Source organism: Mauremys mutica, unplaced genomic scaffold (assembly GCF_020497125.1).
Source record: "Mauremys mutica isolate MM-2020 ecotype Southern unplaced genomic scaffold, ASM2049712v1 Super-Scaffold_100127, whole genome shotgun sequence".
NCBI lineage: Eukaryota > Metazoa > Chordata > Testudines > Geoemydidae > Mauremys > Mauremys mutica.
In genome coordinates this window covers 68771-95584 of record NW_025423275.1, presented here as the reverse complement: position 1 = coordinate 95584, position 26814 = coordinate 68771, and the positions used below count along the sequence as shown (strand labels likewise).

Here is a 26814-nt window from a genome sequence, read left to right as displayed (position 1 = left end):
CATGGTGCTGAATCGTCGGGCTTTGCACTCCTACGTATTGTCACTTTGTGCTGTGGAATGTCAGTTCACGCTGAATTGTTAGATGTTAGATTGGGGTGTTTCCACTTTTGTTGTTGTTTATATTATATTGCGATGGCATCGAATTACAGAGCTGTACGGCTGCAAGGGCCCTGGAGAGGTCATGAAATCCAGCCCTCTCTGCTGAGGCAGGGCCAAGCAGAGACGATGCGTCAGGGCCATGTGGGGTCAATTGCTCACAGCAGCCGGCCCAGGCAGAGAGCAGAAGGAGGGAACCAGAGCCAGAGCAGGTTGTCTATGGGACCAAGTATATGCAGAGTATCCTTGACAGAGGTTTGTTCAACCTGTTCTTAAAAACCTCTGAGGACAGAGACTCCACAGACACCCTTGGGAGCCTATACCAGAGCTTAACTACACTCAGAGTTAGAAAGCTGTTACCAACATCTAACGTGAATCTCCCTGGCTGCAGATTAAGCCCATTACTTCTTGTCCTACCGTCAGTGGACGTGGAGAACAATGGATCATCGTCCTATTTATAAAGACCAAAGTTTTCTCTCTGCAATCATCTGTTAAATGGTTATTATCCGCTCTTCTTGCCTGGGGTAGAATGGAAGAGGAGAAATTCCTCTCTTAACGGAGGGTGCAAATGTCAGTTTGGTCTCTCTTCATGTTTTACTGAAGCTCAGAGAGAGGAGGAAACATGACGTGCCGAAGAGCATGGAGAGTTTGTTTCATTTTGTTCTGTCACTATTAGCAGAAGAGTGACACCTAAGGGCTGTTGCTACCACCCACCATGGGGCTTGGATTTATGATGGTGGGATTAAGAGCATCATGCTCTACCAACTGAGCTAGCTAGATTTAAAGTCAGTCAACTGCCCAGTCGCAGTGTAGAAGGAGCCTGAGGGTGTTTATTTGTGAGCTGAGGTTCCCTGTCTGACATTTGCCTTCTTTCCTGGTTCATTATGTCTCCAGCGAGCAAACCGGAGCTGTCACAAGGCTGGTTAGATGCTGCTTTCTAGACCAGAGAGCTGGGGTTGATTTAGCATGCTGCCGCCATCAGCTGGTCAGAGTAACCAGGGTGGGAGGGTGGAATTTAGGAATCTCCCACCAAGGGGAGGTGCTGTTGGACTCATCTAGTGGGGGAGAGTCTGAGTTCCCCACATGCCACACACACATTTTCACAGGGAGTCAGGCCCCCTAGGGAAAAACTCAAAAGAAGCCCAGGCCCAGGAGTGTCAGAGAAGGGAATCACTGTTTGCCTTAAGAGGTGGGTGAGGGAAACCTGCAGGTCCTTAGATCCCTCCAGGGCCTGACAGAACCATTTATGGGGAAGGTCTGTGGAAGCCGAGGAGGACAAGGAGACAGGAAAAGGGCTTGCAGCTGTTGTACAATCCCCATGTTCCCAGCAGAAGGGTCCGGGGGGCTCAGCACTCAGAACGCAGAAGATGGCAAAGCTCAGAGCCCTGTTACACAGAGTCAGAATGTAATCAGCTCACACCCAGGGGGAGCAACACCCTTCCCTTGGTCTCTGTGCCAGAGCTCCTATCAGCTCAGTGTCCTTCCTGCAAGAGTCGGCTGCTGAGAGGGTTGCGATGGGGTAAATGAAGGCAGAGGAGGATTGTTCCTCATGGGGTTTTTTTGTATTGCTCTGTGATCCTGCTGGAGGAAGCATGATTTGAGTTTGTTTCAGTGACTTGGGTTGGTCTCAGGTTATGACCCTGAGCACAGGGGTTCTCTGCTCTTAGCCCCTCAGGGAGTGGACAGTGGAACAGTTTCAGAAAGTGGCTAGAAAATAGCCTAAGAAAGTGTAGTATAAGTGAGAAGAAAAGCCATATCATCATCTCCCTGGTGGTCTAGGGGTTAGGTTTTGGCACTCTCACTGCCAAGGCCTGGGTTCAATTCCCAGTCAGGGAAAAGTGACTTTAAACCAGAAAAGCTTCAATTATTCTTCACTTGCAATGTAAACAAATCCATGGTATTTTCCTGATTCCCCCATCTTCCCAGCGTCTTCATGGCAGGGCTGGCTCCAGGCACCAGCGCAGCAAGCAGGTCCCTGGGCTGGTCAATGGAAAGGGGGAGGCTTCAGCGACAATTCGGCCCTCTCAGTCCCTCTCAAAAGTGGCAGTGGTGGAGCTGCCATTGATTGCAGCTTTTTTATTTTTTTTTTCCGCTTGGGGTGCCAAAAACACTGGAACTGGCCCTGCTCCATGAAAGACAATTTGTTAAATCCCAGATGAGTGGAGTTCTATCAGTTCTCAGCCTGAGTCCTTAGGTCTTAATCCTGAGGATATTGTCCCATCATGGGGCCATTTCTGGCCTCTCTTTCATACAGAAGCACAATTTTCCTTGCACAGACACAGGAACAGCAAGATCTTTCTCTGTCCCTTGTGCAAAGCAGGGGGCCAAATTCCATGGAAACAATGGACAAGCAGGGGGCCCTGGGGACATCCAGCCCTGGCCGTGAGATGTTCCCTCCCCTCTTTCTTTATGCCCCTGTTGTTATTTCATGGATTGTCTGGGATGGGGGAAAAGCTGAGTTCACTCCAGGTGGAGGGGGAAAGAACCGTGAAAGTCTCAGGACCCAACTCCTGCTACCAGGATCACCGAGGTGCTGGGAATCTGCATGGGAAAGGGACTGTGTGAATTGTCAAGGTGGGGAATGAATAACAATCTACAACTAGATCCACCTCATTAATCACTGACACAGGTTAATCCTGCGGCCAATAGAAGGGAAACTGGGAGAAATTCTTTGCTGCTCAGCCATGGAAACAGTGACCCAATTGCACCGCAGTGAATGTGCTGGGGAAAGCTGGACTTCACAGGCAGGTGGAAAAAGCAGATCCTAGAAACACCTGGAGCTCCCCACAGCACTTCTGCCACCAAGGTCAGGTGTTGAGTGACTCACAGTGCCCCTCCCCTCCCATTACCTTCCAGCAGGGGGTGGCAGCACCCCCCACCCAATGCAGGGGAGAGGCCTGATTGTATCTCTGCACCCTGAGTCCAGGGCACCCACTCTCTCTGCCCCACACATAGAATCTGGCCCTGCTGCAAAGTGACCCTAAGAACCAGCAATCTCCAGGACAGCAGGTTTGGCCCTCAGAGCAGGGAATGTGTCCCCCATGCTGCTCTTAGGCCACTGGGTGCTCTGGAAACAAGAGGGCTCTGAGTGTAACCCGGGGGTCAGCAACCTTTCAGAAGTGCTGTGCCGAGTCTTCATTTATTCACTCTAATTCAAGGTTCCGCATGCCAGTAATACATTTTAATGTTTTTAGAAGGTCTCTTTCTATAAGTCTATAATATATAACCCCTATTGTTGTATGTAAAGTAAATAAGGTTTTTTAAAATGTTTAAGAAGCTTCATTTAAAATTAAATTAAAATGCAGAGCCCCCAAGACTGGTGGCCAGGACCTGGGCATTGTGAGTGCCACTGAAAATCAGCTCGTGTGCCACCTTCGGCACACGTGCCATAGGTTGCCTACCCCTGGTGTAACCCATAGCAAGCAAAGACTATCTGGGGATGTAGCTCAGTGGTAGAGCACATGCTTTGCATGTATGAGGCCCTGGGTTCAATCCCCAGCATCTCTAGGATCTTTTCACCCTGCTGCTTTGCTCATGCCCAGAGGGGATGTGGCCCAGCAATCTCCCTGCAGGAGTTTTAATCCTGCTCAGTGAGGGGCAAGTGCCAATTGCATGGAAGGTCTGGGGGCGTTTCTGCTCCTAAGTCACCTCAGTACATGTAAGATTCCCACCTGCTGTGCTGCTTGGGACAAGGGTAGATGGGAAGGGAGAATCCTCCAGCATGGGAGGGAAAGGTCCCATCTGCACAGACTGAGAGGCCAGGAAACAGAGGGGCAGTCAGTGCTCAGAGAGGAGAGAGGTCAGTGATTTACACCCACCAGGGGACACTGTCTTTTTGAGGCGAGTGCAGCTTGCTTGGGATGGTGCTGACGATGGACAGAAAAAAGGCTGGAGTCAATGACTGATGAGACCACAGAAGGGGAAGGGGAATGGCAGCCCCACAGAAGGTCCTGGGTGCTCAGATGCCCCAGTTATTGCACCCTGGCCTGTCACAGAGAGAGAAAAGACCCAGCGGGACCCAGCCCCCTACAGTGATCCCATGGCCAAGAACCTGGCTGGGAGTGGGGTGAAAGGTCCCTCTGGGCAAATGGGAGCTGAAATCCCTCAGTGTCCTGGAATTTAAGCAATGGAAGCTTCAAACCCTGCACGGGTGTGGGCTGAGGTGCATCAGCAGAAGGTTGGGCTGGACGGGGGCGGCAGGTTTGTATAATTTTTGGTGGTGCCCAGAATGGGACCAAGTCCTGCCCCACCCCACCCCCACCCCCACACAGGACCAGCTTTAGGCCAATTCTCCTGATTCCCCTGAATTGGTCCCCATGCCTGAGAGGGCCCCGTGCCCAAGCCCCGGTACCGTTTACCAGTAAGAGCCGGTTCGCCGCACTGGGGTGGCCCGGCTTCCTCAGGGGGCAATTTAAAGGGCCTGGGGCTCCCAGCAGGGGCTGGGGTAGGGCTGGGGTAGGGCTGTGGGGCGCTGGGGGCTATTTAAAAACTCCAGGGTTCCCATTGCTTCTACCGCCCCGGCCCTTTAAATAGCCCCCAGAGCCCCCCCGCTTCCCCAGGGCTCCCTCAGCTATTTACAGGGCCAGGGCGGTGGAAGCAGGTGAGCCCCGGGCCATTTAAATAGCCCCCAAGCCCCAGGCTGCTGCTGCTACCCCGGTGCTGTGGGAGGGAGGAGGGGGCACTTACTGTACAGGGTGGGCTGTACCCTCTGTACCTGCACCCCCTGCCCTGCCTGCACCAGCCCCTGCCTCCAGCCAGCCCCACAGCCCCTGCCCACAGCCAGCCCATCTCCAGCCAGCCCCGCACCCCCTGCCCTGCCTCCAGCCAGCCCCTGTCTCCAGCCAGCCCTGCACCTCCTGCAGCCAGCCCTGCACCCCGTGCCCTGTCTCCAGCCAACCCCTGTCGTACCCCCTGCGGCCCTGCCCGAAGCTAGCCAGCTCCCCACACCCCCCTGCCCGCACCAGCCCTACACCACCGGCCCTGCAACTCCTGCCCTGCCTGCAGCCAGCCCCACACCTCCTGCAGCCAGCCCCGCACCTCCTGCCCTGTCTCCAGCCAACCCCTGCTGCACCCCCCTGCCTGAAGCCAGCCAGTCCCGCACTCCTCTGTCTCCAGCCCTGCCAACCCCTGCTGCATGCCCCTGTGGTCCTGCCTGAAGCCTGCCAGCCCCACACACCCCATCTCCAGCCAGCCCCGCACCCCTTGCCCTGCCTGCAGCCAGACCCTACCTCCAGTCAGCCCCTGCCCTGCCTCCAGCCAGCCCCATGTCCACTGGTGCCTGCAGTTCCCAGGGCAGTAACCCTGCACACCTGCTTCAATGGGGGGGGGGGCAGGGAGCAGCTGGGACCCACACATGTGCACACCGTAGGGTGACCAGACAGCAAGTGTGAAAAATCGGGACGGGGGTGGGGGTTATTAGGATCCTATATAAGAAAAAGTCCCAAAAATTGGGACTGTCCCTATAAAATCAGGACATCTGGTCACACTAGCACAGCCCCAGGGAGTGGCAGGGACCCACACATGTAAAACAGAATTCGTTTCTAGTTCAGGCCCATCTTTTTTAAAAAGAACTTTAGGTAGGGTTAACATACACCCGTATTTTCCTGGACATGTCAGGCTTTTTGGTTCTTAAATCACTGTCTGGGAGGAATTTTTAAAATTTAAAAATTTAAAAATTCCTCCTGGGAAAATACGGATGCATGGTAACGCTATTGGTACAAAAAATACATACTGTGGCACATCCCTTAAATCAGAACTTTTTATAGGGAACCGGTTCCTAAGGAATGAAAGCCTTTTTTATATATACATATATATATCTATATAAATTTTTAGTTATCCCTGCCGGGGCCCGGCTGAAAATGACTCCCCAGAGTTCGAGAACTGTCCCTGTTCTCATTGGACAGATGGGGAGACGCCTGAAGTACAAAGAAGGGAAGTGACCTTCCCAAGGGCCTACACAGCAAGGTGGTGGCAGAGCCAGAAAGAGAAGCCAACAGTCCTGACTCCTGTTCTAATGGACAAAAAAAACCCAGAGAAAGGGATAGAGCCCAGGAATCGAGTTGGTGGGGAAATTTCATTGAAACCATTTCTGTCAGAAAATCCCCTTCAGACTAAACCAGTTTGTTTCTCGAAATCAAAACAAGTGGGATGAAAGTTCTTTGCACAAATATTTTGTTGCAAAACAAAAGCATCTCCTGTTTGTCACAGTGTGTTAAATGGTCTCCTCTCACACAAAGAGGAGACACTTAGATCTCAAACATTAGATAAGATGCTTCAGTCTGAGCTAAGTAATTGCTGCTCTTAACAATTTCAAAATAAAAAAATACAAATGAAATAGACTATTTCAGCTATTCTATTATGTCATAATCTGCTCGGAGTAAATGTGATAGGACACCTCATATTATGCACTACTCCTAGTGACACTCTCCAATGGATCCCCACCCACCGTGAGGTAGGTAGGAGCGGATCATTATTATCCCTACTTGAAAGAGGAAGAAGCTAAGGCTGAGAAAGGAGAATTGACTTGTCTTAGGTCACACAGCCAGCCAGTGGCAGAGTTGGGAATAGGACCCAAGAGCCCTGATTTTGAAAGTAACCATCGGATCTTGAATTTCAGACACTGAATGACCTGAATAAAGTGCTCTCAGATGAGCTCCAGACCAACAACAGTGCACAATAAATATTCAGCAAGTATTTGAGGAGAACTGCAATGTTAGATAGAATCATGAACTGCTCAGAGACAATTAATGCAGAGAAGCAGCAAAATCCATCAAACATATGACTGGTTATGACTTATTTCCTTGGGCTTAAAAGAGAACAACAAGGACCTGAGTCTCCTCCCTGTCAATAACCCCCTGCTCAGCCAATCAGGGTAGAGACTGAGGACGGGAGGCTGAGGGTTCTCGCCCAAAGGATGGCCCAGGTCACCGGTGGGGATCACTGCCTGAGCACTATTTCAGCCCCACACTTTCAGGTGGACCTCCCACAGTGGGAGCTGCAGAGCATTCCCCTGAGACAGATACGCACACCCCTCCTGGTGTTGGGAGGGGAACAGGAGAAAGGACAAAAGAAGCAAGAGACAAAGAGAAAGGAGGGAAGGATGGATGGAGGAAAAGGTGAAACCAAAAGGACAAACCCTAATGACCCCAGTGATTCTAAGGGACAAAATCCCAGGTGCGCAATAAAATACTGCCTCCTTAAGCTCGTGTTTTCCATGCCTAGAATTCAACGGTCACCAGATGGATCAGACTGAACAGGTTTCAAACCTCGAGGAGGCTCTTACCTTCTAAACAGGGATGGCTGTTTTCTAGTAAAATCAGGAAAAGGGAAGGAGAAAACTCGAAAGAGGCTCCTCCTGGCACTCACGTACGTGAACCGAATACTCTCTCAGTCCTCAAAGAGAGACCTGGAGAAGGAGACTTGCTGAAGCAAATCCACAGAGGTCTCTGAGGTTTCCCTGGCCCCTCACCTCATCCTGCCTGGCTGATGTCAGCATCTCTCTGTGAGGTCGCCACCTCCCCACCACCTTTGACCAATAGTCTGAGGTCCTGCAAAAAGCCTTTGTGATGTCACTGCCACACCCCTCCCTAGCTGTGCCAATGTCCTGCCCCTGGCCAGGCACTTTGGAGGTTTGAGCTACTCCCTGTGGATCACCCCACTCAAGGAGCGTTCGTTCTAGGAAGCAAGCCGGCTTGATAGGAAAACATCAGACGCTGCTCCCAATGCTATACTCAGTTTTTCAGAAATTAGTCGACTTTATGGCCAGAAGAGACCACTAGAGCATCTAATCTGACCCCCTGCATATCACAGGCCTCCTGTATGACACCAGAGCTACTTTTGGGGCAAACACATTCCAGAAAAGCATCTAGTCTCCATTAGATGACATCAGGAGATGGTGAATCCATCACTTTCCTTGGTAGCTTGTTCCTGTGGTGAATCATCCTCGCTGTTGAATATTTGTGTCTTATTTCTAATATGAATTTGTCTCTTTTCACCTTCCAGCCACTGGGTCTTGTTATGCCTTTCTCTCGTCGATTAAAAAGCCCTTTAATGCCCAATCTTTTGTCTCCATTAAGGCCCTTCAACACTTCAATGAAGTCACATTTCATCTTCTTTTGATAAGCTAAACAGGTTGAGCTCGTTCAATAGCTCCCTAGAAGGCATTTTTCTCCAGCCCTCAGAACACTTCATGGCTCTTTGGTCATCAGACTCCTGAACTGCAACTGGATGTGGTTCTTGTTCTTCTGCACAACATAGCTCCTGGAGAAGAGGGATCTGCAAATGTACATTCGTGTGATACCTTTGTTTAACTGATGAAAACATAAACTAGACACTTAGAGGATTGGAACTGATTTCAGCTGATGGACAGCTTTGCTAGGTTTTTATGCATTTGGACAGCAAAATGTTGAGTGTTTACATTGATATCAAGGACTCCTGTATAGAGGAGCCCCTGAACATAATGGAGAATGGAAATGAAAATGTTTTCCTTTTTTTAAAAAAAAGAAAGAAGGTTATAAGAGAACACTGGGGTTTGAACTGAGGACTACTTGAACTGCAGTCAAGCATTCTAACACTGAACAATATCCCCATGACACTAAGAGTATGGAATTGTGATGTCTAGGACTTTGAAGGACAAACCCTGATTCATTGAGGTCCTTTGCCTTTCCCAGACCACAGGTGGTTTTAAAAATGGGGTTTGATTAAACTTCTTTAATGTGGCAAACACCACAGCTTGCACACCCACTGATATAGCTTCTCCCACTGACATAGCTGCCACCTCTTGGGAAGTGGATTAACTACACCCACAGGAAAACTCTCTCCCCTCAGCATAGAGCAGTGGTTCTCAAGCTGTGAGTCAGGACCCCAAAGTGGGATGTGACCCTGTTTTAATGGGGTTGCCAGGGCTGCCATTAGACTTGTTGGTGCCTGGGGCTGAAACCAAAAGTCTGAGCCCCACCACCCAGGGCTGAATCCCTCAAGCTCTGGTTTTGCCCTCCCCTACCTGGGGCAGGGCTCAGGCTTTGTCTCCTCTGCCTGTGATCAGTGTAGAGGTGCTTCTTTCTAGGGTCACGTAGAAACCCTTTGGTTTTTTTTGGCAAAAGGGGGTTGCCATGAATGGAAGTTTGAGAAACCCTGGCATAGAGCCTCTGAGTATGTCTAGACTTGGCTCCCTGTGGCAGATCAGACACTGAAAGTACAGCCATGGAGACGCCACACACCAGCCTTGCCTAGCAGGCAAGAATCAAACCTCCACAGAAAGATGCCTGTTGTTTTCTAACCCATCTCCCTAAGCCCTCAGCCACCACCACTTAACAAAGAAGCTTTTCTACACTATGGTTCTGGTCTCACTGAAGGGTCATTTCCAATTGTTCACTCAGACCAGCATTAGGGGAAATGGTGCCCTGGGCAAAGCTTGTACTTTGGCACTTCCCCATTGCCCCTGGACGATCCCCACTCCCCCTTTACCGCTAGCTCCTGCGCTCCCAACCCTTGCGCCTCCTTCACCCCTAACTCCTGCCCCCTCCTGTGCCCCCTTTGCCCTTAACTCCCTGGGCCACCAGCCATTGCCCCTCTCCTGCAGCCCCTTCACATGGCTCCAGTGCTGGGGGCCCCGCACTTGTTCTCCCTTTCCCTGGGCTTTGGCATCACTAGCCCCTGCTTAGCGAGTAGGGTTCAGTGGTCCCCACAATGTGGGGCATGACTCCTAGGGGGACACAGAGGAACATTCATGGAGTCAATGAAATGAATTGAGCTTCTTCAGTCTCTCGCTGTAGACATTTCCCTTGTTTTTAAAGGCAAAAATCCTGCTCTTTCCAATGGGAGCTGCTGCTTCAATGTTCAGTTTGGGGAGGGAGTTGGCTGCACTCAGAGATCTGCCCGCGGGTTACAATCTGCGATCCGAAGGGTCGAACGAAAACAGCGTTTAGATGGGACCGTTAGTGCCGCCCCCGTGTGGCCAAAGATCAGAACTGACCAGCAGAGTTTACAGCTGGAGCCTGGGACGCTCCTGAACAAACTGGGCACGAAGCCTCTCGCGTGGGACCCTCGCTGTGCAGCCGGAGGCGGAGGGAAGCTGATTGTCAGGGCTCAGGGCAGCTCCCTGCCAGGCTGAGCCGGTGTCTGTGCTAAGCTCGGCATCAATCAGGTGATTCTGGGCAGTTCGGGGTCCCCGGGCTCCCACAGGAGGGTGAAGCAGGTCACCCCTGGAGCAGGATAAAGCTGCAGGGTGACAGTGGGGTTGCTGCCCCTGTGAACAGCTGCTGTAGCACCGCCGGGGCAGGACAGGGAGAGCCAGTTATACCCCCCCAGCCTGTATCGGGGGATGGGAACGCTCACACCCTGGGGACCCACCCACCAGAGATCTGCTGGGGGGGAGAGTGGCACCCACACACCCAGGATCTTGTAAGGGTGGACAAGGGCATCCACACTCCGGGATCCTCTGCAGAGGGACGGACACCCACACATCCAGGATTCTGTATGGGGGGCAGAGGTACCCGGACACCTGGGCGGGGGGATGGGTGGCACCGAAACATCCGGGATCTTACCTGGGAGGACAGCGGCGCCTGCAGCTCGACATGAGACGGGGGCGGGGGGAGCAGGAGCAATTCCCAGTTCCAGGCTGTCCCCGTCTGGCCAAGGCACAGAGCTCACAAGCAGAGTTTAAAGCTCCAGCTGCCAGGCTGTGAAACAAACCGGGCTCCGTGGCTGGTGCCTGTGATCCCAGCGCCTGGGGAGGCTGAGGCTGGCGGATCGCTTGAGCTCAGGAGTTCTGGGCTGTAGGGGGGTGTGCCGATCGGGTGTCCGCACTAAGTTCAGCATCAATATGGTGATTCTGGGGAAGCTTGCGGTCTCCAGGTTGCCTAAAGAGGGATGAACCGGCCCAGGTCAGAAATGGAGCAGGTCAAAACTCTTGTGCTGATCAGTAGTGGGAACGCAGCTGTGAATAGCCCCTGCAGCATAGCCTGGGCAAGACAGTGAGACACGGTCTCTTTTTATACAGACACCCCCCCGCAGAGCCAGGATGGGGGGATGGGAGCCCCCACACGCTGGGGATTCTGACTTGGGGGGAGGGACGCCCCCTTGCAACACGGATCTTGAAAAGAGGAACAGAGACACCCACACACCACAGAGCCTGGATGGGGGCAGGGGAACCACACACTGGAGCTAGTTCATGGGGTGGGGGACACACCCATATGCTCCATTGCACCATTCTTAATGAGAAGAACGGGGGCATCCACACAACACGGATCCTTAACGGGCGGGGGGGACACCCACACACCCCACTATTAACCAGGAGGGACAGGGGCACCAGACACCCCCAGTAGCATGGAGAACACCCACATCCACCGGATCCCTCATGGGGGTAAGACAGAGGGGATTGTAATGGGGCCCAGCGCACCCACGCACCAGGGACTCTTAAGGGTTGAAGGACCAGGGACACCCACACACACTGAGATCACGTCCTTGGAGGAACGCAAACCCTCCACAGAAGGACCTGGGCTGTTCCATGATGGCAGCCCAGCCTGGGTGAGTCAAAGTCTCTTTTTATACAGGCACGCCCCAGAGATCCTGACTAGGGGAGAGAGACACCCACCAACCAGAGATCCTTAATGGTCTAGGGTGCACCCACACACCAGGGATTCTTATGGGTGGGAGGAATGGAGACAGCCAGACACACTGAGATCACTTCCTCCAAGGAGCCTGGGCCAGACAGGGAGACACAGTCCCCCTTTACAGATCTGCCAGACAACCTTCCTCCCACCCCCTCCACACAATGTTCTTATTTGGAGGTGAAGCCAGGGAAATCACATGGAGGATTCTTATCTGGGGAACTGAGGGGACCCACTTACGACCAGAGATTCTTAAGGGCAGGAGGATCAGGGACTCCCACCTCTGCAGCATGGGGGTGGGTCGCCTGCTGGGATCATCTGGGCATATTTCACCTCGTCAGCTCCCTGCCATTGCCTTGGGGGCCCCTTGTTCGCTGCCTCTGGCACCCAGTTTAGCCTCCTTCCTGAGGGCTGAAACACTTTGATCTATCTTTGGTCTGTGGGATCAATGTGTGTCATGGTGTAATTCTGTGTTATTCGGGGGTCAGACTAGCTGAGCTAATGGCCCCTTCTGCCCTTAAACGCCATGAAAACATTTCCCTGGTTTCTCCTTGCGCCTGACAGACACCACGGTGAGGGGCCCAAGAGAAGATCCTGGACACAGCGCTCTGGCTCTTACTTTACTTGGCGACGTCAGCGCTTTCCTAGCAAAGCTGCTGCTAAAGCGCCGGATTTGGGGAACTGTTCGGCTCCGATTCAGAGATCTGCCTGCGGGGTGTGAACCTGCCACGAGGAGTGGGAAATGCAACCAGCAATGGGAGGCATTGGCTGAGCTCCGGGGTGCCCCCGTGTGGCCAAGCCTTAGAACTGAGCAGCGGAGTTTGAAGCTGGCACTGGGAGGGACCTGAACACGCGGGGCACGAAGGCTCCTGCGTGTAACGCTTGTTGGGTGGGCAGCTGAGCGTAGCTGATTGCCGGAGTTCAGGGCTGCACCCCGGGGTGCTGAGCAGGTGTCTGTGCTCAGGTTGGCCTCGCTATGATGGTTTCTGGGAAGTTTGGGGCCGCCAGTTCCCCCAAGGGAGAGAGGAGCCCGCCCAGGAAAGGAGGCCGGCAAAACTCTGGTACCAATAGACAGTGGGACTGCCCCTGTGAAGAGCCACTGCAGCCCCGCCAGGGAGAGCCGGTCTCCCTTTATGCAGCCCCCCCCATTCCTCAGGACAAGGGTTGTGTTCAAAGATCTGTGCCCCGTGTTTTCACCTCCATGTGAAGCGCTCAGTGCAAATAACCCTCAGCGCATCAGCTCAGTTCAAGGCTCCACTTCCACCGGCTCAGGCAAGATGGTGCAGAGGAGCCCCTGGGTGGCTGTGGGCCTGGGGAGGCTTTTGATTTTTCGGCTTGACCGCTACGGGCAGCAAGGCCCAAAGTCAGATGGCCGGCTCTCCCGTCCACCACGCTCATCAGGAGCCCTTAGTCGACAGGCTCGGAGAATGCGGGCAGCGTCCCCCACTACCTATCGCATGCAAAGCGAGCGCTCTGCCGCTTGAGCTAATTCCCTGCAGCTGGCCTGACTCTCAGGCACCGGGCAAAAAAAGGCAAGGGCTCTGTGGCCTTAAGCAGAACACAGCCTGAAATGGGGGTAGGGGGTGGGGGCGCTACCCAGAGCTGGGGAAGGGGGTCCGAGTCCCAGCCACGCTCCTCGGCACAAACACCAACGCTCCCTCCCTGGAGCGTGTCTGGGCTGAGAGTTAGCCCCTGAAACAAGCACCAGACTTCAGAAGACAACACAGGGATAGATCACTTGACGATTGCCTGCTCTGGCCATTGCCTCTGAAGCGCCTGGCATCGGTTACTGTCAGAAGACGGGATAGTGGCCTAGCTGGACCATCGGTCTCACCCAGGAGGGCCGTTCTTATCTTCACCACTTTCCTCTAACCCAAGCAAAGCCAGGAGCAGGCCCAGCTCTGCAACTCTAGCAGACTCCCTGGTCCCCGGCCCAGCATACAGCAAAACGACCCTGCCTCTGCCAGGATAGACAGCCACCGACTCCCTCTTCCAGACCAACGCAGCCCTTCCCCGCTTTGGCTGTCTCCAAGCTGTCTGTGTGCTCTGCTCTGCTCCACGGCTGCCATGCTGCCTGAGATCAGGAGGCTGCGAGGTCTCACGGTCTCAGCTGAGCTGGTATCACGTGCCACCCCGCCCATCTCCTCATTCCCTTCATGGACCCCTGGGATGTGAGTAATTCTGTATTTGAGTGGCTCTCCCTCCCGGCCAATGAGCTTGGCGTAGACTAGCAGGGAGGGAGGAGGAAAGGGATTGTGCTCCAGTGAGAGCTCAGAAAGAAAGGTGCAGGTCCCCCACTAGAGCCCAGCCCAGCAGAGCAAAGCAGAGCAGAGCAGGCTGGAGAATGTGTGTATGGGTCTGACTACTTCTCCCATGCTCTTCCATTTGAGCTAACTTCCCCCAGCTGTCTCCAGCCTCCCAGTCAGCGCAAGGGGGAGAAGGGCCGGGGTGGAAGAGCTTTGTGCTCCGCAAGGGCTGTCTTTTTGGGAGGCCAAGCGGGGAGAGGGATGGAGGCCACTGGAGGAGCTGAGCCGGCTGACTGTCCATGGCTTCTAAAAGAAGGGCAAGAGAAGGTCCCGCAGCTGCCTTGCCGCTGGAGAACGCGGGCATTGATCCCGCTGCCTCTCGCATGCGAAGTGAGCGCTCTACCACTTGAGCTAATTCCCCTACCTCGGCAGGTAGCGTCTTGATCCATTCATTCGATAACGGAGGCCACATCGTTCCCTGCGCCAGCCGGTGACTCCTTCCAAAAGGGTCAGGCAAGAGAAGGCACCCCGTAGGCCGGCTAGCTCAGCTGGTTAGAGCATGGTGCTAATAACGCCAAGGTCATGGGTTCAAGCCCCATGCTGGCCACTCCAGGTGCAGGAGGGAGAGTTCGGCTTCTGCTCTTTTGGCTGACTGCTAGGGGTGGCAGAGGCCAAAACCAGGTGGGCCGGGAGTGGGCAAGAGCCCTGCTGGGCGCGGGCGCAGGCGCCGTGCAGGACGAGGCTCCGGACAACTCTTTGGGCTCCCCTCCCTGGGCTCCTCGCTCCACCTGCTGCCTGAAAGGAACTTGGGCCCGGGGAGGAGACTGGTGAGCCCGGCCGGCTGCCTTCCAGGCTCATAGGAGGCCAGGCTTGAGCTGCCCGCCCGTGAAGCCAAAATCGCAGGCCTGCCGGCTTCCCCGACATTGTCCACAGAGGGTTGACCTGATGGCCCGAATTCTTGCCGGCCGCCAGCTCCACCCAAATGGACCTGACGCCGGATCACGCTCCCCAGCCCAAGCCACAGAGGAAGGCTTAATACTCGGCACACCAACCTAGGGGAGAGGCTTCACACTCCGCCGGCGCAGGGTGACCTTTGGGACTTTCCTGGACACCATCCTCCCACCGCCCACAGCCAGACCCCCCAAGCCCACACTCGAGCCCACACCTCCGACAGGAAGGAGCAGGAGGACCACTCCGCCCAGGGGCACCACCACTTGAAGTCAGCTTCACTTGCTTTCTCTTCTACCCCTTTCCTCCCAAGTTATGCGCGCCTCACGGGAGCCGGCCCTGGGAAGACGCAGGCACCGCACTCTGACTGGCGCAAGCCAAACGCCCACACCGAGAGTTTAGCACGGGCTCTTGAGGCACTGGAGGAACCCCATGCAGACGCACTGACGGAGCTAAGCTTTACGGCCAAGGGCCCTACCTGTGCAGAAAGCCAACTTGCTTGTGAAAAAGACTCCTCTTTCGGCTCCCCTTCCAAACTTCCAAATGCCTCCCAATGGGAAAACACACACACTGAAACACCCAAACGGTCCTAACGCTGGGGCCAGGCGAAAAAGAAAAGCAAGGAAAAGATTTCTAAATGGCCACCCTGCCAGAGGCGTACAGCTCCGCAAGTGAAACCCATGGGAGGGACATTACACAGAAAAGGGGAATGGAAAGCTGCCCAAATTGAGATGCTGTGGAAAGCTACAGCCCCATCGCTACTCCTACTCTGCACACTTCTTGCAACAGCTGATGAACGGCCAGGTGCTTTTCGCATCCAAGCCCACACCAGGGGAAGACCTTGAGAAGCTTCCCGTGGCTTGCCTGGTTCAGCTGGTCAGAGTGCGGCACTCGTGGAGGCCAGGGGCACCAACTTATATGGGCTCCTGGGGCTAAAGCCCCAGGAATATTCACAGTCAGGGGCTCTGCTCCACCAATATTTGGAGCTAGGTTTCTCCCCTGCTTGGAGCGCCCCGCCCCCGCCTCTCACCACCCCCCCGCCGCCGCCGCCAGATCTGGAGCTTCCCCCCCTCCACCCCGGAGCTTCCCTGCCTGAACATAAAGAGTGCGCAGCGCGCGTCTTTCTGCCTTGCAGCTGCTGCTGCCGCCGCCGCCTAAGGGCTACAGCATAACAGCAGTGCAAGCTGCTGGTGCTGTAGCACCTCAGGAGGGGAGGGGGCCGTGCCATGCCTGGCAGCCCTCCCCTCCCCTGCCCCTACCTGGAGGAGACGCGAAGGGACTTCCGGCCAGGAGACGGACATCACTCAGCTTAGCAGCTGCTGGGGCTTCCGTGAGTGTTTGTCCCTATGATTCCCCCCAGCCCCAGCCCCCGCCCCCACTCCCGCCCAGTGCTGGGGAAGGGGCAGCCCCACCCCCTCCCACCGTCCCCCAGGGAAGCTGTGGTGAGGGGCAGCAGGCTGCAGCAGGGGTCAGGGAGGCAGGAAGCCACATGTGAAGGCAGTGCCCCTCCCCACCACAGGGCAGATGGGGGAGGGGGTTCATAGACCTACCTGAGCAGCTGGGGCTTGGGTGTATTTTGTGCCAACTTGCCCTCCCTGTTCCCCCCCCCAGCCACCACCCTGCAGCCCCCCCACTCCTGCCCCACGCTGGGGACGGGAAAGCCCCATCCCCTACCCCCAGTGAGGCGCAGCAGGCTGCACAGGGGAGGCAGGAAGCCACATGTGAAGGCAATGCCCCCTCCCCCAGCACCCACCAACCCACCCGCCACAGGAGGGATGGGACAGGGAGGCTTCCTAGACCTGAGCAGCTGGGGCTTGGGTGAATTTTATGACACCCTGCTCCCCCACCCCCATAGCCAGCCACCACCCTGCCTACCCCACTTCTGCCCCATGCTGGACAAGGGGCAGCCCCATCCCCCATCCACAGTGAAGTTATGGTGAGGGGCAGCAACATGGAAGGCCACCTGTGATGGCAACCCCCCCCCAGTACCCATCACAGGGGAGGGGAGTGAGCTTTCTGGACCTGAGGGGCCCTAGGAGCATGTGCAGTGACTGTGGTGCAGAGTGAGTGTGCTGCGGGGGGCAGGGAGGGAGAGGGGGGGTCCCTCCCCTGGAGCTTGCTGCTGCCAGTGGTGGTGATGGGGAGTCCTCTCTGGCCCTAGCCCTGGGGCAGCCTGTCTGCACCCCAAGTTCCTCATCCTCAGCCCTGCCCCACCCCAAAGCCTGCACCCCCAGCACCAAGCACGCTCCTGCACTGTGAACCCCTCATCCCCAGCCCCACCCCAGAACCCTCACCTGAGGGGAAAAACATGCAACTTAAATTTGGTGGTCAGTTTGGAGTATCATTGTATTTAGCACAATATTTGATTATTTTACACCCTTCAAAGTATGTAACTGGTCGTATGCAGGTGTTACGAAGTGGGAATGTGCTTAATGTTTTCTCTGAATACTGTGTGGGTGCCTCAGTTTCCCCAATGCATTTCTCAAGGCTCTAGATGGTGGGATAAGAGGGTGTGATTGTTGTAAAGCCCTAGAGGGCCAGTGTGATGCTGTCTGCAGAGAGAATGGCTGAAACCCTGTCTCCAGGCAACTGATGGCCTGGGCCCCTCCCCTGCAAAGGTGCCAGCTGAAGGTGTTGGAGACAAAGAGATCAGGTGACCTCCTGGCCCGGGAAAGGAACTGAGCAGAGAGGAGTGGGGACTGGAGGGGGTTTCAGTCTGGCACTGGCTGGGGACCAGGCGTGAAGTGCAGACAAGGGGGGTCTGGCTCACTGCACCCAGAATGGACCCGGCCGAGGGGTCCGGTTCACTGTACCTACAAGCTCTGTTTTAGACCCTGTTCCTGTCATCGAATAAACCTCTGTGTTACTGGCTGGCTGAGAGTCACGTCTGACTGCGAAGTGGGGGGGCAGGACCCTGTGGCTTCCCCAGGACCCCGCTGGGGCGGGCTCGCTGTAGGAAGCGCACGGAGGGGCAGAGGATGCTGAATGCTCCAAGGAGAGACCCAGGAGGTGAAGCCGTGTGAGCTTCTTGTCCTGCAGACAGTCTGCTCCAAGGGAGAGGAGGCTCCCCAAAGTCCTGATTGGCTTGGTGGGGAGCAGCTCCAGAGCATCGCCCAGGGACTCCGTGACACCCGGTACCCACCACAGGGGAGGGCAGTGGGCTTTCTGGACATGAGAGAGTCCCTAGGAGCATGTGCAGTGACTGTGGTGCAGAGTGAGTGTGCTGCGGGGGGTGGGGAGGATGGGTCCCTCCCCTGGAGCTTGCGGCTGCCGGTAACGGGGACGGGGAGTCCTCTCTAGCCCTAGCCCTGGGGCAGCCTGTCTGTATCCCAAGTTCCTTATCCCCAGCTCTGCACCCCCAGCACCCCAGCCCTGAGTACCCTCCTGCACTGTGAACCCCTCATCCCCAGCCCCACCCCAGAGCCCTCACCTGAGGGGAAAAACGTGCAACTTAAATTTGGTGGTCAGTTTGGAGTATCATTTTGTTTAGCACAATACTTGACTATTTTACACCCCTTTAAAGTGTATAACTAGTCGTATACAGGTGTTACAAAGTGGGGCTGTTCTTAATGTTTTCTCTGAATACTGTGTGGGTGCCTCAGTTTCCCCTGTGCATTTCTCAAGGATCTAGATGGTGGAAAAGGGGGTGTGATTGTTGTAGAGCCCTAGAGGGCCAGTGTGATGCCATCTGCACAGAGAATGGCCGCAACCCTGTCTCCTGGTGGCCTGGGACGCTCTCCTGCAAGGTGCCAACTGAAGGTGTTGGAGAACAGAGAGATCGGGTGGCCTCCTAATGCCTGGAAAAGAGACAAAAGCCAGAGGAGGGAGTGTCAGTGCCTGTGCGGACTTCCGGGAAGCGCATGGTGTGGAAGGGGATGCTGTGATGCTTTGGAACTACTCCATACAAAGCCAGTCAGGACTCTGGGGGAGCCTCCTCTCTCTGAGCAGACTGTCTCCAGGGCAAGAAGCTCACACCTTCCTGGGTCTGACCTCGGAGCATTCAGCCCTTCCACACTGTGTGCCTTACGCAGCGAGTCTGCACAGGCAGGTCCTGGGGGCAACCAGAGGTCCCTGCACCCCAACTCTGCAGTCAGATGTGACTCTCAGCCAGACAGTAAAACAGAAGGTTTATTAGACAACAGGATCACAGTCTAAAACAGAGCTTGTAGGTACAGAAAACAGGACCCCTCAGTCAGGTCCATCTTGAGGGGTGGGGAGCCCAGACCCAAGTTCTGGGCCTCTCCCGATTTCCCCAGCCAGCTCCATAGAATCATAGAATTCAAGATCAGAAGGGACCATTATGATCATCTAGTCTGACCTCCTGCAAGATGCAGGCAACATAAGCCGATCCACCCACTCCTGAACTAATTCTCTCCCTTGACTCTGCTGTTGAATGCTCCAAATCGTGATTTAGGCCTGGTCTACACTAGGACTTTAATTCGAATTTAGCAGCATTAATTCGAACTAACCGCTCAACCGTCCACACCAGGAAGCCATTTAATTCGAACTAGAGGGCTCTTTAGTTCTAATTTGGTACTCCACCCCGGCAGGTGGAGTAACGCTAAATTCGACATGGCTAGTTCGAATTAGGCTAGGTGTGGATGGAAATCGAACTTAGTAGCTCCGGGAGCTATCCCACACTGCACCACTCTGTTGACGCTCTGGACAGCAGCCCGAGCTTGGATTCTCTGCCCAGCCACACAGGAAATGACCCGCGAAAATTTGAATTCATTTTCCTGTCTGGGCGGTTTGAATCTGACGTTCTGGTTGCACATCGGGGCGAGCTCCGCAGCACCGGCAGCAATGCAGAGCTCTCCAGCAGAGGAGTTCATGTAATCTCTGAATAGAAAGAGGGACCCGGCATAGACTGACCGGGAACTCTTCGATCTGATCGGTGTGTGGGGCGAGGAGTCTGTGCTTTCGGAGCTGCGCTCCAACGAACGGAATGCAAAGACCTACGAGAAGGTCTCCAAAGCCATGATACAGACAGAGGATACAGCCGTCATGCAACGCAGCGCCGCGTGAAAATCAAGGACCCCAGACAAGGCTACCAAAAAATCAAAGCGGCCAACGGACGCTACGGAGCCTGCCACCACTGCCCCACCAGTGGCCATGGACTCTGATGATGGGACAGTGTCGACGGACAGTTCCTCGACGATGTTCACGGACGGGGAAGATGAGGAAGGGTTTGTGGAGGACGAGGCAGGCGATAGCGCTTACAACGCTGGTTTCCCCGACAGCCAGGATCTCTTCATCACCGTCACGGAGATCCCCTACCAACCCTCCCTGGCCAGGAACCCGGATCCTGAATCAGGGGTAGGAGCAGTCAGTAAGTGCTTTAACCATGTTAACTTTTATTCTTAATATAACAGGAATCTGAAGTGTGTGAAAAGGAGGTCTCTGTATATATGGTGATAGAACAGAAATCCTCCTGGGAGAACGCCACGAAGCTCTCCTGCCGTTAATCGATAAGCATCAGCAGGAGGTTCCTGGGGAGAGCTGCCTTATTGGGTGCTCCGTGATAGCACAGTTTTCCGCGCGAGGCTTTCATGCAGTATTCAGGGAGCACTGCCTCCCAGAGCACGGCTGCATAGGTCCATGGTTCGTGCTAGATTTCACGCAGCATGCGCTCTCTATCTCCTTCAGTGCCTGTCCTCACGGTGATCTCGCTCGGAGACTCCTGCATCTAAGTAGGGGAAGAAATGTTACGTTACGCCTGGTCCAAAGTATTTTTAATAAATAAACGGACAGACGGCATAGCACAGACTTAGCACGCAGCTGCGTGACGAGCGTAACGGAAAGCCAAAGAATCAAATGGACGCTCATGGAGGGAGGGGGGAATGAGGACGCAAGGTATCCCACAGTTCCTGCTGTCTCCGAAAAGCATTTGCATTCTTGGCTGATCTCCAAATGCTTCTAGGGTCAAACACAGTGTCCGCGGTGGGTCGGGGCATAGCTCGGCAATTTACGCACCCCCCCGACCCCCAGAAGTTAAAGGGAAAACAATCCTCTGTTGACTCTTTTACATGTCACCGTATCTGTACTGAATGCTGCAGATAGACGCGATGGTGCAGCACTCAACACCAACATCCTTGCTCTCCCCACGCTATGGATGGAACGATGGAAATCCATCCTCATCATCAGCCTATTGGCACATGGGGCAGTGCAAAAGGGCTGGTAACCATGACAACCGTACCAACTTGCTTGGGACCGGTCGGTCAAGGCCGCCTGTTGCTAATTTTTCATGGTAGATGGTGCAGTATGGCTGGTAACTGTCCTCATCATTGCAACAGGGGGCTGAGATCCATCAGCCCCCACCCTTCATTGTAAAGAAAAGATTCAATTGCCCCTGGACTAGCAGAGGGATGAGTGGCTCCCTCCTCCACACCCCTTAATGTCATCTCTGGACTATCATTGCAGCTGGAGGCTTCCTTCCACTCATTTCTCACAAACAACTACCTGTGTCTTATTCATGCATTCTATATTACTTCATCACACAAGTGGGGGGACAATGGTATTGGAACCCAGGAAGGCTGGGGGAAGAACGGAATGAACAGCTGGGGTTGTTTCAGGAGCACACCCTGTGAATAGCGTTCAGCTCAAAATTTATGCAGGATTGGACAGAGAGCAGCTGTGGTCTCTGGTTGTATGATACAGTGGTTCTCTAGTACACTTGCACATAATCTAGGCAGGACTGATTCTATTTTTAGATACCCAAAAAGGAGGGATTGACTCAGGGAGTCATTCCCAAATTTTGCTTTTGCACCCCTGGCTGATCGACCAGGGGCACTTATGACAGCACCAAATGGCCCAGTGCAAAAGGACAGGTAACCATGACCATCTTATTACCGTCTTCTTACCAGTTCATGGTATGGTAGAAGGTGCAGTATGCCTGGTAACCATCGCTGCTGTCATGCAAAAGCATAAGCATGCTGCTGTGTAGCGCTGCTGGTCCGCCTCTGTCAGCGGCATACAGTACACATACGGTGACATAAACAAAAGGCAAAATAGGGTCCATTGTTGCCACGCTATGGCGTGTGCCAGGGCATTTCATGGAAAACGTGATCGAAATGATTGTCTGCCCTTGCTTTCCCGGAGGAAGGAATGACTGGCGACATTTACCCAGAATCCACCGCGCAAATGATTTGTGCAACAGCAGGCACAGGGGTCTCAACAAAAAATTCACAGAGACAGCCTAGACTCAGTTAATTGTTTGCAAAAAAGTATCATTGCAAGGAATTAACTAACTGTTTCCCATCTCACAGCTTCCACTGTCTCCAGACCTTCCACAGCATCCCCCTCGCAGAGGCTGGCGAAGATTAGGCGGCGAAAGAAAAAGACAAGGGACACGATTTTCGATGAATGTGTGGGCTGCTACCTAGCCGAGGCGGACCAGCAGAGGCAGTGGAGGGAGAAAGTCTCTCTGTACCAGCGCTCACACAGTGAATGGGAGGAGAGGTGGCGTGAGGAACACAAGCAGGCGAGTCAAGCAATGCTTGTACTACTGAGGGAGCAAACGGACACGCTCCGGCGACTTGTGTATGTTCTGCAGGACCGCTGCAGGACAGAGCCCCCGGCAGTATCTCTGCAACCGCCCTCCACCGCCACAAAGTCACATACCCCCCTCACCCTAAATAACCAGGAGGATGCCCGCCCTGGGCCGTGAATACTGTCACTGCACCCCAGCAGAGTGCTCAAGTAACCAAAAGCTCTCATACCCTACGTTTGCATAAGTCCTTCCCTTCCGGACTCAAACAAGTCCCAATCCCAGTCCCATCCCATAACTGTGTACTTAAGTAATAAAAATACTTTGCTGTTAAGTACTGTTTCCGTCATGTTTCCTCACTGAAGACTGTGTTTGAATGGGGTGCGTGGGGAAGTGCGTTGCTAATTGCATAGGACAGGCACCTTTCGCAGGGTACAGACATGGGGGCCGGATCAGCAGCGGGTAACACACACAGTGCAGTCAGCAGGCACCGTGGTCGGTATGGGAGGTAGTTTCCAGGTTCTGTGTGGGCGGTGGGGATGTGACTTTTTAGCGGGGGAGGGCGGGTACAGATCTTATACAGCGGTCCTTGTCGTGGACCGCTGAGTCACGCAGCAGAGGAATCTGTATCCGTCCTCCTCCGCCACAAGGCCACATAGCCCCCCGCACACAGAATCCCAAAAAGGAGGGATGGCAGGCTCCGTTGAAACAAGCAGTCCGGCAATGCGGACCGCTGTAGGAGCAGGAGCCTGTCATTCCTTGAGTTTAGAGGCGGTCTTTACATCAGCGCACACCCTACCCACCGCAGTCTGCGTTCCAGTTTCGACCCTTTAACGAAAAGTCATGAATAAAGAAACCTCTCCTCAGTAACAGTGTGACATGTATTTTATTTTTACACGTGTCTTGGAAGCGGAGGAAATGGGGAGAACGGGGTATTTAACCGAAGAGGAGAGTCAACAGTAACTGGGTAAAGAAACAGGGGCAGGTTCAGCTTCTCTGTAAAGAAACTGAACAGTCACAGGTCACGCTGCTCGCTGCTCGCTGGTATTTAAAGAGTTCCTTGTCGCTGTCCCAGGCGCCTGTATAGGGCTTCATGAGCAAGTGCATTAGCGGGCAGGCTGGGTCACCGAGGATCACTATAGGCAAATGCACATCCACAACAGTTATTTCGTGGTACGGGAAGAAACTACCTTCCAGCAGGCGTCTGAGCAGCCCACAGTTCCTGAGAACACACGCATCAGGAACCTTGCCCGGCCATACGACGTTCATGTTGGTAAAAAGGCCCCTATGGTCCCCCAGTGCTTGCAGAACCATTGAAAAGTAGCCCAATTTCTCAGCAGCTGAATGTGGAAGAGGTGGACGATAAAGTGCAAGGAGGAGAAAACGGCGAGGATCGCAGCGGGCTCCATGCTTGCAGTGCTGTGGCGTCCACGCTGTCACTGACCAGAAAAGTGCACGAACAGATTGCCCGCAGGCGCTTTCAGGGAAGGAGGGAGTGAGGGCGTGATTGACGGTTCAATGACGACAGTTACCCAAAACCACCCTCGACACATTTTTTCCCCCAGCATGCATTGGGGGGAAATCCCAGAATTCAAATGGGCAGCGGGGACTGCGGGAACTGTGGGATAGCTTCCCACAGTGCACCGCTTCGAAAGTCGACGCCGGCCCCGTGAATGTGGACTCAGAAGTTCGAATTAGTGTATTTAGTATGGATACACAAATTTGACTTCATAAGGTCGAATCCACAAATTCGAATTAAGTAGATTCGAAATAGTCCTGTAGTGTAGACAAGGCCTTAGAGACTTCAAGTAACAGATAATCCACCAGCAAGCGACCCCTGCCCCATGCTTCGGAGGAAGGCGAAAAACCTCCAGGGCCACTGCCAATCTACCCTGGAGGAAAATTCCTTCCCGACCCCAAATATGGCGATCAGCTGAACCCCGAGCATGCGGGCAAGACTCTCCAGCCAGACCCTCTGGAAAGGGCTAACAATATCCCAACATTCACCCTTTGTACTAATTACCAGTGGCACGGTATTGACCTATTGATTAAACCCGTTATCCTATCGTACCATCCCCTCCATAAACTTATCCAGCTTAATCTTAAAGTCATGGAGGTCCTTTGCCCCCACTATTTCCCTCGGTAGGCTGTTCCAGAATTGCACTCCTCTGATGGTTAGAAACCTTCGTCTAATTTCAAGCCTAAATTTCCTAACTGACAATTTATATCCGTTTGTCCTCGTGTTCACATTAGCACTGAGCTGAAATAATTCCTCCAAACTGACACTCCCTCATCTGGCCTTTGTGTCTCTTCCGGACAAGAAGGCCACCTGATCTCTTTGTCCCCAACACCGCCAGTTGGCACTTTGCAGGGGAAACTGAGGCACCCACACAGTATTCAGAGAAAACATTAAGAACATTCCCACTTTGTCACAACAGGTGCAACAAAATTTAATACCGTATATTGAAGCAGGCAAGTGCTGCTTCTGACTTTCCACTTTTAATTGACCCTTGTAATCTTGTGGTGCTGACGCATTGTAGCTTCATTTTATATCAGCTTACAGGGTGAGAGCGGGGGGGGGGGACCACCATTTTGGGCCCCACCAAAAATTATACGAACCTGCCGCCTATGCTACCCACAGCCCCCTGCCAGTCCAGACCTACCCACCCCCAGGTTTGATGGTGCCCCTCACTCTGGACCCGCAGCCCCCTACCAACCCAGTCTTGCCCCCACCCAAGCTTTGATGGTGCCTCTCACTCTCGACCCGCAGCACCCTTCCAGCCGAGCCCTGCCCCCCACAGCTCTGCCAGTGCCCCTCACTCCTGACCCGCAGCCCCTGCCAGCCCAGCCCTGCCCCCCACAGCTCTGCCGGTGCCCCTCACTCCTGACCCACAGCCCCTGCCAGCCCAGCCCTGCCCCCCACAGCTCTGCCGGTGCCCCTCACTCCTGACCCACAGCCCCTGCCAGCCCAGCCCTGCCCCCCACAGCTCTGCCAATGCCCCTCACTCCTAACCCGCAGCCCCTGCCAGCCCAGCCCTGCCCCCCACAGCTCTGCCGGTGCCCCTCACTCCCGACCCGCAGCCCCTGCCAGCCCAGCCCTGCCCCCCCAGGCTATGTTCAAGAATCTGAGAAAAGGTGCAAATCTGAGATTTTGTTAGCATTTTATAATTAGAGAGACGGGAAAATCTCAGGGCATATTCAATTAGAAATAGACAACTAGAGAGAAGTGGGACAAACGTTTAGGGTATTTTATATCAACCTTTGAGATTTGCAGAGAAAACCTTCTGGCAAACAGAGGCTACAGGCACCATGCCTGCCCACCCTGGCTAATAGCCATTGATGGACCTGTCCTCTATTAATTTATCTAGTTCTTTTTTTGAACCCAGTTATAGTCTTGGCCTTCACAACAGCCTCTGGCAAGGAGTTCCACAGGTTAACTATGCAACTGCCCTGAGTTTACCTCCCCCCCCGGGTTGTATATGGAAAAGAGGATGCAGATGAGGAGAGCCATGTCTGTCACTGGCTGGTGCCTCAGTTTCCTCTAGGCAGCAGTGCTGCAGGCTCCTTTGGTCAGTGCCCATGCAGCTGTGTCGGGGGAAGGGGGAGTGGAGGCTCATGCTCCCCAGCCCCACACCCCTCCCCCAGCAGCTGGGGAATCCAGGCCAAATGTAACCCTGGTAGCTAGGCCGGGATTAGCCTGGGCTGGGGTAGGGCTGGGGAGGAATTGCGGGGGAGACAGATGCACCTGCTGTGAGGGGAGATCCTCCCATTCCCTGCCAACCCCCCTCACTCCTTGCAGCATGGCGCCCCCTAGCACTTCTTTCTCTGTCGTGGGGGTGTCTGCTGCCTGCTTCTCCCTTAGCATCGTCTCTCCCCACCCTGGGGCACTGGCGTCGCCCGTCCTATGCAAACAGGCAGGCCCTGGTGTGCCCCATGGCACTGCCCTGCAATTGGGGGGGGCAGCTGTTGGATGGAGCCATATTGAAATATGGGGGTGGGCAAGGCTGGGGACCAGGACTCCTGGGTTCTCCCCCCAACTCTGGGAGGAGAGTGGAGGTTAGGGAGTAGAGTGGGGGAGGGGCAGGGCTGGGATCCAGGGCTTCTGGTTTTCTCCACCTCCTGCAGCTGCCTTGGTCCTTTCAGTGCGTTTCCTGTTCCAAATTCATTTGCTGACTTGTACAACCCACCCCAGAGGTGGCTGCATCTCAGTGTTGGGTGAGGCATCCTTGGCTGCATCACCTCCAGAGCACGGAGCAGCATCCGCCCATGCAGCCAGGCAATGAGCATTTCCCACAGCCTGGAGCCGAGGGGGAGGCGGCAGCTGCTGTTCCAGCTCCTCGGGGACAGGCCCTGTCAGCCAACAGCCACTTCTTACTCCCCACAGCTAAGGGCGCCGGGTTCCTCCGGTGGGGGTGTGGAGCAGCCGTTC

The 26814-nt window shown here is 54.5% G+C and overlaps 3 non-coding genes across 3 annotated transcripts; all 3 read left to right on the top strand.

Annotated features, from left to right (window-relative positions):
• Positions 1 to 1860: 1860 nt before the first annotated feature.
• Positions 1861 to 1932, top strand: TRNAE-CUC. The gene has a single exon. It is a non-coding gene; the product is annotated as a tRNA-Glu (tRNA).
• A 1599-nt stretch (positions 1933 to 3531) lies between these two features.
• TRNAA-UGC lies at positions 3532 to 3603 on the top strand. Its single transcript has one exon. It is a non-coding gene; the product is annotated as a tRNA-Ala (tRNA).
• A 10881-nt stretch (positions 3604 to 14484) lies between these two features.
• Positions 14485 to 14558, top strand: TRNAI-AAU. Its single transcript has one exon. It is a non-coding gene; the product is annotated as a tRNA-Ile (tRNA).
• The last annotated feature ends 12256 nt before the right edge of the window (positions 14559 to 26814 follow it).